At 39.4% G+C, this 12,253-nt stretch overlaps 1 long non-coding RNA gene across 1 annotated transcript; it reads right to left on the minus strand.

The window, feature by feature from the left end:
- Nucleotides 1-1,868: 1,868 nt before the first annotated feature.
- On the minus strand, nt 1,869-2,589 carry LOC147374059 (uncharacterized). The gene is made up of 2 exons (XR_015162387.1): nt 2,477-2,589; nt 1,869-2,258 (listed from the first exon to the last, which is right to left on the minus strand). It is a non-coding gene; the product is annotated as an uncharacterized LOC147374059 (long non-coding RNA).
- Nucleotides 2,590-12,253: the final 9,664 nt, after the last annotated feature.

The raw sequence follows: 12,253 nt of genomic DNA on the forward strand, positions 1-12,253 counted from the left end.
ACTAAGCACTTCACATGCAGTACCTTATTTCACCCTCATAACAACTGTCTAAAATACTCTTATTATTACCATTTTCCAGAAGAAACTGAGCCTCAAAAACACTGAGTGCCTTGCCTAGATAGAGGCAAACATGGGATTTGAATCCAGGCCATCTGAGTCGAGGACCACCACCTTTCAACACCATAGTACAATGGAGGACCCTCATGTGCTCCTCCAAAATATGCCTGAGGATCCATATATTAGGCCAAGTAGACTGAACCACTGGCAACCTTTTTTTTTAATATTTTTTAACGGGAGCCTTAAATATTCCTGATCGCCCCATCCTTAGCACTCCATATTTGCCTACTGTTGGTATTAGGATGCCATTTAAGGTTGTAGGGACCTGTGATGCCTTGGTTTCAGCATTGAACACAGCTCTGTTGTAAGCACCACTTTAATCTTCCCACCACAGTCTGGCCACAAGCTTTTTTAAGCAGCAGAAAGACTGCTGGAGGCAGGTACTAGGTAGTTCAGGTGTAGGTAGGCAAAAGCCCCTGACCGGAGGACTCAGAGGACCAATGAAAATACAGCTCTACAGACGCTGAAAGGCAAATGTTTTCTTTCTGTTTGGTTTCACCTTGGTGCTTTGTGCACTGAGAGGACTTATTTGTTCTTGAGATCCAGTAACGCACCCAAGAAATTTCATAACACTTTTCACTTCGTATTTTAAGACTAGTTGAGAAATCTTAGTGCTAAAGAAAACAAGATTCAGTCTCACTACCTAAAGTGGCCGGTCTCTCGGTTTTGTAAATATGAAGGGCTGTTAAAATGGAACTCACAATGCATCAAAACAATCAGAACAGGATTAACTACAATTAAACTCTCCTTTAGGATTTTTAGAGAATTAGCATGCATTAACTAACTATGTATTAAAGAATACAACTCATATATTGGTTTCACTTTTACTAATCTTTTCTTTCACAGAAAGAAATGAAAGAGTAAGAGAATTACTGTTCAAGTTTCATTAAGGCAGAGAAGTAAAATCTTCTTAAAAGACGAAAGGTCTGCCCTCAAACTCAAGAATTCTTTATAGTCTCAACTGTCCAGCCAGCCAAGCAGGCTTAGCACTTCTCAAGATAAGCGTACTGACTGCCACCAATAGGAAATCTGTCCATTCTTAGGTTCACAGGGCAATTAGAAAACTCTCTCATACCAAACCAAAATTGTCCTAATTGTTCTTCCATCCACTGGTCTCAGTGCCATCATTTAAAGTTGTGCCTTCTTCACCTATGCAGTGTTTTACTGTATTTATTTATTTATTAACTTATTTATATATTTTTGGCTGTGCCGGGTCTTCACTGCTGTGTGCAGGCTTTCTTTAGTTGCGGTGAGCAAGGGCTACGCTTCATTGCAGTGTGCGGGCATCTCATTGTGATGGGTGGCTTCTCTTGCTGTGAAGATGGGCTCTAGGGCACATGCGTTTCAGTAGTTGTGACACCCGGGCTTACTTGCTGCAAGGCGTGTGGAATCCTCCCCAACAAGGGATCAAACTCATGTCCCCTGCATTGGCAGGCAGATTCCTAACCACTGGACCACCAAGGAAGTCCTACAGTGTTTTTATTTTTTTCAGTTAATCACAGACATTTGTGTGTGTGTGTTTGTGCGTGTGTGTGTGTCTGTAAAACACAAAATCACCACACTTAAATATCACAGCAACATCAAATTTCTATAGAAGTTTCTAAACTTTCAAGCTCAATTTCTGACTTTATCAGACAGGTGATAAATAGATCACAAACCATCTGCAGGCCACACTTTGAGAGGCACTCATAGATAGGTCTCACAACCTGGCCTGACTTGGGTTCCCCCAGAAGCCAACTCTGAGGCATGGATTCTAATGCAAATGTGTAGTTTATTCTGGAAATGAAACCATTAAGTATGGGGCATAGAGTAGGGAAGGAATAAAGTGTGGGTCCTCAAATCAGTTACCACCGCAGGTCCAACTCCACTGGGAAACTCTGGGAAACAGTGTCATACCTGTTATCCTCATCCAGAGGAAAGGAAAATGGTGTGGGCGGGTGGCAGTTCTACACCAAATTCCTGTTTATTACCAGATGAGAGAAGCTTGTAGGCACTAATTTTTTGGCTCTTCTGAAGTTTTCCCATATGCTCACTGTACATGCCACCATGGCCAAAGAGAAAGCCTGCAGTCAAGGTGTCACAGGTGCTCACAGAAGCAGTTTCCAGCTCATAGGGAGGGTAAGGGGTCAGCACCAACACAGCTACAGAATTGAACAGAACAGCCGGTCAGAACAGTTCACAGTGGGACAAAGGTACTTCAACATGTGAAAAGACACTCAACTTCATTCATAAAGAAATGCATGAAAACTCAACCTGCATTTATTTATTTATTTTTTATTTTATTTTTTACTTTACAATATTGTATTGGTTTCGCCATACATCAACATGGATCAGCCTGCATTTAAATGCCATTTCTTACCTCACAGATGGGCAAAATCCAAATCCAAAAGTTTGAGCACATACTCTGTGAGTAAGGCTGTGGAAACACACATTCTCATATATCAATCTAGGGTGTTTAAATCCGGACAATCCTAAGGAGAGAAATTAGGCATTAACTTTCAAAATTAAAAATGTACTCTGTATAACAGGCTCTAGGTTCATCACCTCATTAGAACTGACTCAAATGCATTCCTTTTTATAGCTGAGTAATATTGCATTGTGTATATGTACCACAACTTCCTTATCCATTCATCTGCCAATGGATATCTAGGTTGCTTCCATATCCTGGCTACTGTAAATAGTGCTGCAATGAACAGTGGGATACATATGTCTTTTTCAATTATGGTTTCCTCAGGGTATACGACCAGTAGTGGGATTGCTGGGTCGTACAGAAGTTTTATGGGCTTTCCTGGTGGCTCAGTGGTAAACAATCCATTTGCAATTCAGGAGACGTAAGGAGACACGGGTTTGATCCCTGGGTCAGGAAGATCCCCTGGAGTAGGAAATGGCAACCCACTCCAGTATTCTTGCCTGGAGAATCCCATGGACAGAGGAGCCTGGTGGTCTACAGTCCTTAGGGTCACAAAGAGTCAGACATGACTGAAGTGAGTAAACACACATGCACAAATGGTAGTTTATTACAAGTTTTCTAAGGAATCTCCACACTGTTCTCCATAGTAGCTGTATCAATTTACAGAGTCAGAAGAGAAAGACAAATACCATATATTGGTGGTTTAGTTGCTAAGCCATGCCCAACTCTTGCAAACCAACTTGCAGGGCAGCAAACAAAACAGACATAAAGAGCAGACTTTTCAACACAGTGAGGGAAGGAGAGGGTGGGATGATTTGAGAGAATAGCATTGAAACATTGCCATATGTTAAATACATAACCAGTGGGAGTTCGCTGTTTTACACAGGGAACCCAAAGCCAGTGCTCTCTGACAATCTAGAAGGGTGGGATGGAGTGGGAAAAGGGAGTGGGGTTCAAGAGGAAAGAGATATATGTATAACTATAGCTGATTCATGTTGATGTATGGCAAAAACCACAACAATATTGTAAAGTAATTATCCTCTAATTTTAAAAAAAAAAAGGAAAAAAATTGAGAAAACCTGAACTTCGGGCTTAAGAAAAATATCTGGTTATGAAGGTTTTCATTTGTGTTTTCTATTTATGTGACTTTAAAATAAATTTTCATGTTCAAATAAAAAATTAAAAATACAGAGTTAAGTTTTGACCCAGGGACTCTGCACGAGAGCATTTATCCTACAGATATGCCCGCAAGCATTTGAGATGACGAATAAACATTACTATTAATTTTTCTTATTTTTCAAGAACAACAACATTGTAAAAACAAAATATAGGCAAAAACTCAAGCATTCATCTTCAGGATGGATCAAGTAAACTATAATGCTTTCACAGAAAGAAATTCTAGGTAGCTATTTAAAACAAACAAGTCACCTTATTTATACACATACAAAAAGATCTCCAAAATATATTATCAAGTAAAAAGAAAAAATCAAGGTGCAAAATAACATGTAAAGTTTGATTCCTTTGTATATGTGCATTTGCTGGTATTGCCTAAAGAAACAATGAAAGGATTCAAAAAAAAGTAATAAAAAAAAATCACACCTAAACAGGATGGAGAGAGGGAGGAGTAGAAGTAAGAGTAGATGCACTACATGTGTTTTGCATCATTTTTGATTTTTTAATTATATGAATAGTTTCCTAATTTTTAAAATAAATTTAATTTAAAAAGTAATTGGTCACCAAAAGAAAAAAAAAAAAAAAGGTAATTGGTTGCAGATCCCTGCTAAGTCCTCTCTTGTTCATACCAAACCTCTCCAGCTCATTCAGTCTCTCCTCTTACATAATTTCCATATCTCTCATCATCCTGCTCCCTCTTCTTTGGATCACCTACAAATATTTCAGTGTCCCTTTGAAAACAAAACTCAGAACTTCAGATAAGATATAGCTAAGTTAGACTGTTATATAGTCTATAGACTGTTTATAGCTAAGTTATGGCTGTTGCTTCCCTTATTCTGGATGATGAGTCTCTGTTAATGTACTAATAGTTAAGCATTTATTAGGGTTTTTTTTTTCCCTTTTTTGGAAAGTCACATATATCAGGATCACATCACAGAATATGCCTAAATTCTTTTCACATAAAATGTGAAGTCCAGCCTTTCTACCACCCACCTCACTGGCTCCTTCCCTGCCCCCTTTCATCACTAATACCACCCACTCAGCATTGATTTCCACCAATATTTCTAAAATTCTGTAAAGCAAAAATAAATAAGCACTCTGTACTATCTTCACAGCAATTCTGTAAATCTAAAACTTTCTTAAACAATTTATAAAACACAAACAAATCCACTCTATTAAAGTTTATCTTGTGGAAAGTAATCTCTCATTCCAGCCTGGAAGATTTCTTTAAGTTACGTTTTCCTATATGTGTGCTGTCCACACATCTCCTAAATACAGCATTTCACTTTTGATAATAAACATAGAAACATTTTAACTGTAACCTCCACTTTCAACTACAAAATTTCATACCCTAGATGAAGCCTGGAGATTATCTAATCTAATAAACTCATTTCACAGATTGGGAAACTAAAGCCCAAGGGGGTAAAGTAATTTCCGCAAGGTCACATAGCTACATGGTAACAAAGAAGAATTAGACCACAGATGATCTGCTTCCAATTCCCAGGCCAGGAGTTTTCTCTTGTCCTTTTGGAAGCAAGTGATTCACTTGAAAACAAATTGGTTGCAGATCAAAATCAAAAGGGTCTAAAGGACAAACTGATCAGAAATAGGTATATCCAGTTGGCAATTTTTGTCTTTTCACTAAGTGCTAGCATGGTAAAGAACTTTGTTGTTGTTCAGTCACTAAGTCGTGCCTGACTCTTCGACCCCATGAACTGCAGCACACCAGGCTTCCCTGTCTTTCACCATTTCCTTGAGTTGACTCAAACTCATGTCCACTGAGTCAGCGATGTTTACCTTAAAAAAATGACAGGACTAAAGGAACAGCATTATCTAATGGTATGTTTAGATATCCTAAATATGATTACTAGAGTGGTAAATAATAAAATCTTATTTTTACCTCCTTTCACATTCTCTAAGTTAAAATAATATTTAAATTCTTAGTAGACATTTTAGGAATATCCAACAACAAAAAGTTGTCCATTATTTAATGTTAGGATTCTTCTCCCCCTTATGAAGGAGACTTTGTCAAACTGTTTTAAAATAAAAGAAATTCACAGTAGAAATATTTCTCTGAAACTGGCTCAATATATCAAGTAGACATCAAGGCAGCCATGGAGATAGTCACATGTCCCTTCAAGAGCACCTGCTACACGGGAGCATAGCTGATTGACAGCCTCCAGCTGCCGCACCCTGCAATGCACCACCTCCTTCACTGGATTCATGATTCATGTAGCCCTTGGCTGTTCTACTGTGCATGACAGAGATACCGGAACCATTACTTCCTCATGCAAGATTCCTCTAATGGGCAATATCTGCTTGGGTATTTCCTGTAAACCTAAGAGTGTTTCACAACTGCACTGAAATCTGAGTATCTTCCTATACAATTTTCCCCTTCCTTTGCTCTTTCACAGGTGTAACACCTGAGCAGTATGAAAGCTTCAGTTGAGTTCAGTTCAGTCGAGGTCGTGTCCGACTCTTTGCGACCCCATGAATCGCAGCACACCAGGCCTCCCTGTCCATCACCAACTCCCGGAGTTCACTCAGACTCACATCCATCGAGTCAGTGATGCCATCCAGCCATCTCATCCTCTGTCGTCCCCTTCTCCTCCTGCCCTCAATCCCTCCCAGCATCAGAGTCTTTTCCAATGAGTCAGCTCTTCGAATGAGGTGGCCAAGGTACTGGAGTTTCAGCTTTAGCATCATTCCTTCCAAAGAAATCCCAGGGCTGATCTCCTTCAGAATGGACTGGTTGGATCTCCTTGCAGTCCAAGGGACTCTCAAGAGTCTTCTCCAACACCACAGTTCAAAAGCATCAATTCTTCGGCGCTCAGCCTTCTTCACACTCCAACTCTCACATCCATACATGACCACAGGAAAAACCATAGCCTTGACTAGACGGACCTTTGTTGGCAAAGTAATGTCTCTGCTTTTCAATATGCCATCTAGGTTGGTCATAACTTTTCTTCCAAGGAGTAAGCATCTTTTAATTTTATGGCCGCAGTCACCATCTGCAGTGATTTTGGAGTCCAGAAAAATAAAGTCTGACACTGTTTCCACTGTTTCCCCATCTATTTCGATGAAGTGATGGGACCAGATACCATGATCTTCGTTTTCTGGATGTTGAGCTTTAAGCCAACTTTTTCACTCTCCACTTTCACTTTCATCAAGAGGCTTTTGAGTTCCTCTTCACTTTCTGCCATAAGGGTGGTGTCATCTGCATATCTGAGGTTATTGATATTTCTCCCGGCAATCTTGATTCCAGCTTGTGTTTCTTCCAGTCCAGCATTTCTCATGATGTACTCTGCATAGAAGTTAAATAAGCAGGGTGACAATATACAGCCTTGACGTACTCCTTTTCCTATTTGGAACCAGTCTGTTGTTCCATGTCCAGTTCTAACTGTTGCTTCCTGACCTTGCATATAGGTTTCTCAAGAGGCAGGTCAGGTGGTCTGGTATTCCTATCTCTTTCAGAATTTTCCACAGTTTATTTTGATCCACACAGTCAAAGGCTTTGGCATAATCAATAAAGCAGAAATAGATGTTTTTTCTGGAACTTTCTTGCTTTTTCCACGATTCAGCGGATGTTGGCAATTTGATCTCTGGTTCCTCTGCCTTTTCTAAAACCAGCTTGAACATCAGGAAGTTCACAGTTCACGTATTGCTGAAGCCTGGCTTGGAGAATTTTGAGCATTACTTTACTAGCATGTGAGATGAGTGCAATTGTGCGGTAGTCTGAGCATTCTTTGGCATTGCCTTTCTTTGGGATTGGAATGAAAACTGACCTTTTCCAGTCCTGTGGCCACTGCTGAGTTTTCCAAATTTGCTGGCATATTGAGTGCAGCACTTTCACAGCATCATCTTTCAGGATTTGAAATAGCTCAACTGGAATTCCATCACCTCCACTAGCTTTGTTCGTAGTGAAACCTTGTCTAACTCAATGAAACTAAGCCATGCCTGTGGGGCAACCCAAGACGGGCAGGTCATGGTGGAGAGATCTGACAGAATGTGGTCCACTAGAGAAGGGAATGGCAAACCACTTCAGTATTCTTGCCTTGAGAACCCCATGTACAGTATGAAAGCTTACCCCTCCTTTATCCTTCAAGGCATTTCCTCCAATGTGTCTCTACACCGATCTTGATGTCTGCTTTCTTATAGGACCAAACTGGCAAGCATCTTTGGTTTAAAAGTTGCAAAATAATTATTTTTATTATGAAAGTGGAAATGTTAGTCTCTCAGTCGTGTCCAATTGTGACCCCATGACTGTAGCCTGCCAGGTTCCTCTGTCCATGGAGTTCTCCAGGCAAGAATACTAGAGTGGGTTGCCATGCCTTCCTCCAGGGGATCTCCCCAACTCAGGGATCAAACCTGGGTCTCCTGCATTGCAGGCTGATTATTTACTGTCTGAACTACCAGGGGAGCCCATTATGCGTGCATGCTAAGTCACTTCAGTCACGTCTGATTCTTTGTGACCCTATGGACTGTAACCCGCCGGGCTCCTCTGTCCATGGGATTCTCCAGGCAAGAATACTGGAGTCGGTTGCCATTCCTTTATCCATGGGATCTTTCTGACCCAGGGATCGAACCCACATCTCTTGCAGCTCCTGCACTGTAGGTGTATTCTTTACTGCTGAGCCAATGAGGAAGTCCTACTTTTTATATTTTAATTATCATACCATTTATTGTGTCCTTCACCCAAATATATCCTTCAACAATTATGTTCATTAACTATTTATATTAAAATAAGGTAAGCATAAATGAGTGAAAAACCACATCACAGAGTGTGTTAGTTAAGTGTTAAATAGAGCTTGCATCTACTTTTCCAAGCTCTAATCCCCTTCCCATGAAAGGGAAGACAATGTTTCTAAAGGCCTAAAGATATAAAATACCCTTTAAAACACCCACACAGAAGAACAAAAATGTGTTTCTATTGCACTGAAAATTGTGAAGCTGATGGTCTCAGAGAGGGGCTAATGTGGTAAGAAAGCAAGAGGCTTGGGCAACAAAAGTGAAAATGGCCAAATCTGAGAAAAAGGTGTGGATTTAATCCCTCCTGTCTTGAGTCTGAGGCAGACAAAGGAATGAAGTCTGTGGAGTGAAGCATCTCCAATGTTGTGTGATGTCTTATTGAGCTGTGCTGTGGTGTGAAACAAAGGTTTTAGTAAGATTCTTAGCCACTGGAGTGGAATGCTCTAAGAAACACCTTTAAGGCCACCCAAAGCAAAGTGCCTAAAATGAGCTAATTCTTAACAGGAGTATCCTGAATCCAGAGGAGCCACAATGAAGATGTTAACCATCTTGGGCCCAGAGCCAAACCCCTACCCCCACCATCTTCAAACCCTAAACAATCCCTAGATTCAGCTTTGATAAAACAGTGAGAAGAATCAGCCACTCTATGAACTTGCTTTTAGCTAGGTAAGGGGTAACTCCATAAAGAGTTTTCTGATTGAGAGAATGAAAGAATTGCAACATTCTTTATTGGTAGAAGTTGTGCAGCAAAAAATATGGAAGGATAGAAAAATGAGAATTGAAAAAGGTCAAGAATGAACTGGGGGGAAAAGAGCAAAAATTAGCAATAGGGACTATTTCAAATTACTGAGGGAAAAGGTTATTATAGTTAATAGGACAATTAGAGGTTTTTCCAGTGGTCATGTATGGATGCGAGAGTTGGACTATAAAGAAAGCTGAGCCCCAAAGAATTGATGCTTTTGAACTGTAGTGTTGGAGAAGACTCTTAAGAGTCCCTTAGACTGCAAGGAGATCCAACCAGTCCATTCTAAAGATCAGTCCTGGGTGTTCTTTGGAAGGACTGATGTTGAAGCTGAAACTCCAATACTTTGACCACCTAATGTGAAGAGCTGACTCATTTGAAAAGACCCTGATGCTGGGAAAGATTGACAGCAGGAGGAGAAGGGGACGACAGAGGATGAGATGGTTGGATGGCATCACCGACTCGATGGACATGGGTTTGGGTGGACTCCGGGAGTTGGTGATGGACAGGGAGACCTGGCGTGCTGTGGTTCATGGGGTCACAAAGAGTCGGACACAACTGAGTGACTGAACTGAACTGAACTGAGACTTAAATAAAATCAGGTCAGTACTTCATACTGGAATACATTCCAAATGAATCAAAATGTAAATGTATAAACTAAAAACACACTAAAATAAACATGGGAAAGTTGCCTTATAATCTGATCTGAAGATAACCTTACTAATTCAAAAACTAAAAGCTATGAGATAAAATATTGATCAATCTAATTAAGTCAGTTTTCCTTAAAATACTGGCATGACACAAAAACAAAACAAAGTTAAATGATAAATGATGAACTGATAAAAATATTTGCATTTAAAATGTTAATAATCTTAATATATTAATCATTCCTACAAACTGAGAAGAAACAAAATAACAATCTGATAGGAAAGTGTCAAAATATATGAGCAGAATTTCACAAAAGAAATGAAAATGGCACCTAAATGTACACAAAGATGCTCAAACTTGCTCTTATTCAGGGAAATGTAAATGAAAATTACAACGAGCTATAGCTCTTCATATATCTGATTGTCAAACATCCAAAAATCTGATAACATATTCTGCTGGGAAGGTTATTTCAGGAAACAGCTGAAGAGAATACAAAATGTACAGCTCCTAGTAAAAGAAACTTGACAATATCTTTAAAAAAAATTACTAGCAATCTACATAGCAAATTCAGTTCTAGGATTCTACCATCAAAAAACTCTAGTTAAAAAAAATACAAAATGTCTTGAATGCAAAGTGTATTTTTCCAATGGCAAGATACAGAATAGTACACATACTCTATTAACATTTAGATAAGAAAAGAAATTGTTAATATATACACAAATGTGTTACATTTGAAAAAAAAAAAAAAAACCTAATAAGAATGGTTATTACCAGATCAGTGGTTCTCAGATTTTAGTGTACATAAAAATAACCTTCAGAGCCTGATTCCCAAAGTTTCTGATTTCAAAGTTCTGAGATGAGGCCCCAAAGTCTGCATTTGTAATAAGTCCACAAGTAACAGTGAAGCAGCTGTTCTAAAGATTACACTTTGCCTCCAAACTTAAGACAAATGGAAATAATTGGATCTATCAATATCAAATTAATGACATTATTATATAAAAAATAGATTTATTTAGTTATAATTATAGTGACTTTTGAGTATTTTGAGAGTGTATCCTAAGTGGTGTGTGCGTGTACTTAGCCACTCAGTTGTGTCCAACTCCTTGCGGCCCTTTGGCCTGTAGCCCACTAGGCTCCTCTGTCTATGGGATTTTTCAGGCAAGAATCCTGGAGCAGGTTGCCATTTCCTCTTCCAGGGATCAAACCCACACCTTCTGCATCACTTGCATCATAGGCAGACTACTGCTGAGCCACTGGGGAAGCCCCTTAAGTGAAATGAGTTCCAATCACAAAGAGATCTTCAAATAAATCTTATATTCAATTCAATACTTATTATAAATGTTAGTATTACTAATTTGAAACTAGCTTATACATATACAAATACACACAAATATTTATGTTGTTGCTCACTCACTAAGTTGTGTATGACTCTTTGTGACCCCATAGACTATACACACCAGGCTTCCCTATCCTTTTGTATTTCCATGAGTTGGTTCAAACTCATGTCCATTGAACTGATGCTACCATCCAACCATCTACTCTTCGGTCATCCCCTTCTCCTCCTGTCCTCAATCTTTCCCCGTATCAGGGCCTTTTCCAGTGAGTTGGTTCTTCACATCAAGCAGCCAAAGGACTGGAGCTTCAGCTTCAGCATCAGTCTCTCCAATGAATATTCAGGACTAATTTCCTTTAGAACTGACTGGTTTGATCTCCTTGCTTTCCAAGGGACTCTCAAGAGTCTTCTCCAGCACCAGAATTTGAAAGCATCAATTTTTTAGCACTCAGCCTTCTTTATTGTCCAATTCTCACATCCATACATGACTATTGGAAAAACCATAGCTTTGACTACATGGAACTTTGTTGGCAAAGTGATATCTCTGCTTTTTAATATGCTGTCTACGTTTGTCATATCTTTTCTTCCAAGGAGCAAGCATCTTTTAATTTCCTGGCAGGAGTCACTATGCACAGTGATTTGGGAAACCAAGAAAATAAAATTCTTCACTGTTTCTACTTTTTTCCCATCTATTTGCCATGAGGTGATGGGACTCTTGATGAAAGTGAAAGAGGAGAGTGAAAAAGTTAGCTTAAAGCTCAACATTCAGAAAACTGAGATCATGGCATCTGGTCCCATCACTTCATGGGAAACTGATGGGGAAACAGTGGAAACAGTGTCAGACTTTATTTTGGGGGGCTCCAAAATCACTGCAGATGGTGACTGCAGCCATGAAATTAAAAGATGCTTACTCCTTGGAAGGAAAGTTATGACCAACCTAGATAGCATATTCAAAAGCAGAGACATTACTTTGCCAACAAAGGTCCTTTAGTCAAGGCTATGGTTTTTCCAGTGATCATGTATGGATGTGAGATTTAGACTGTGAAGAAAGCTGAGCACCAAAGAATTGATGCTTTTGAAC

The sequence above is a fragment of the Bos grunniens genome, chromosome 4 (assembly GCF_055505025.1).
Source record: "Bos grunniens cultivar Pamir isolate PY7600 chromosome 4, Bosgru_T2T1.0, whole genome shotgun sequence".
Classification (NCBI taxonomy): Eukaryota; Metazoa; Chordata; class Mammalia; order Artiodactyla; family Bovidae; genus Bos; species Bos grunniens.